The 1688-nt window shown below is 48.2% G+C and overlaps 1 pseudogene; it reads right to left on the reverse strand.

Annotated features, from left to right (window-relative positions):
- Positions 1–1316: 1316 nt before the first annotated feature.
- LOC116897565 lies at positions 1317–1467 on the reverse strand (annotated as a pseudogene).
- Between the last annotated feature and the right edge of the window lie 221 nt (positions 1468–1688).

Genomic DNA, 1688 nt, shown 5'->3' on the forward strand with positions numbered 1-1688 from the left:
ATTCCTACAAAGTGTGGGTCCTGCTGTCCTGAGTACTGCAGCTGCTTAGGGATAGGGTCTGCTCTCCTATTATGTCCACAGAGCCAGCTCTCCAAGGATGCTTAGATGAGGAGTGAGGGCAATTCTTCATAGCCCTCAGACATCAGCATATGCCTGGGCAGCAGCATAGACTAAAAACATCTGCCTGGCCTTTGATGGTTACAGACCCTGCTGCTGCAGTCTATGGACCATGATGACACCCAGTGGTAGCACAGGCCAAGATCCCACCATGGCCTTAGGTGTTATCACTGGCTACTCATGTCATTCTACTCCTCACTGCCTGTGAGTCTCCAGTTCTGCCTCTCTTCATCATGCCCCACCCTTCTCTTTCTCTTTCTTTTCCATTTCTCTGTCACATACTTGCTCTTCTCAGTGACTCCCAGGGTGGTTCCCAGGGTCTCTGAGTTTCTGGGGCCATATCAGGAATAGTCTGCACGAGCGTCATACCCAACTGTACATTATTACTCGGTGTCACCCCACATCCACTCTCCCTTCAGGATAGCCAGTCTTGCTGTGCACTGAGCTGGGCTGGAGAGAGGGAGGGAGGGATGCTTAACCAGGTGTGGGTGAGACCGTTTCAGTCATCGATGAGAGTGCAGGCAAACCTAGGGATAGCGTCCAAGAACTAGCATGGTTTATTTAGCAGAAAGGGGAATATTTATGTCCCTGGTGTGATGGCCAGGCTCTCTGAGGCAAGGTTTGTGTGATCATGTACCATTGGCCAGGGCAATGGTGTTGGAAAATGCTTCATCTGAATATTCAGGAACTGTAAGTTGGGGGAGGGGAGGAGGGGAAGCTTCTGAGGTCAAACATTGGATGATATCTGTCAAGGCAATCAATTCTTACTCAGCTTAGTAGGGTAGCCTGCTTTATGACACCAGGTTGGCTGAGGAGAGGGAATCGACTTCTCCCATCCTCATATTTGAGCCTTCCATCCTTCTTCCTTCATAATCCTGAGCCTTTATGGTCCCACAGCTCTGGACAGGGGTCACCTTGGGCATTGTTTCTCCCCAGGCCTTTGAAGCACCAGAGCAGACTGATGATCATCTGGGGCTTACTCCTTACTCAGGCTGCCTGCCTGACCCCAGGTCTGCCTTGGGCTCACTTCCTCCCACAGCCCATGGTACCAGGAGGGGTTCTGTAGTCTCCAGCTCTCTCTATACCCTGGGATCCTGTTCAGGCATGAGCAGCACTAGACTGGAGGTTGTCACAGGGTAGCTACGTGTTTGGGCCCCCTGTAGTGGTCTGGTGTTCCTCTCAGGCTTGCTTTTTCAGGAAAAGTTAGGCTGCTAAACATTCAGACGTTTACAGGTCAGAACACTGACGGTAGACATAGCCTTTCTCCTCTCTGCCACATACCGACTCATGTGACAGACATGAGACATGATCCAACACAGCAGCCACACTTGCAAAGCCTTTATGGGTAGGTCAGGTTATTTACTTTTAAATGGAGAACTTCATATATGCATACTAATGCATAGACTCACAATTGCATATAAAAAATTTCAAAATGACAAATATTGTTTCAATGCAATATCCATCGAAAGGAACAAAAGCAAGTGTTACCATTGTTTTTTTGACACAGGTGAACTCTTACGGGTCCCTATAAGAAAGTGAAAATATTTGTTCAGATAGGATGAATATAAATA

Source organism: Rattus rattus, chromosome 3 (genome assembly GCF_011064425.1).
Source record: "Rattus rattus isolate New Zealand chromosome 3, Rrattus_CSIRO_v1, whole genome shotgun sequence".
Taxonomy (NCBI): Eukaryota; Metazoa; Chordata; class Mammalia; order Rodentia; family Muridae; genus Rattus; species Rattus rattus.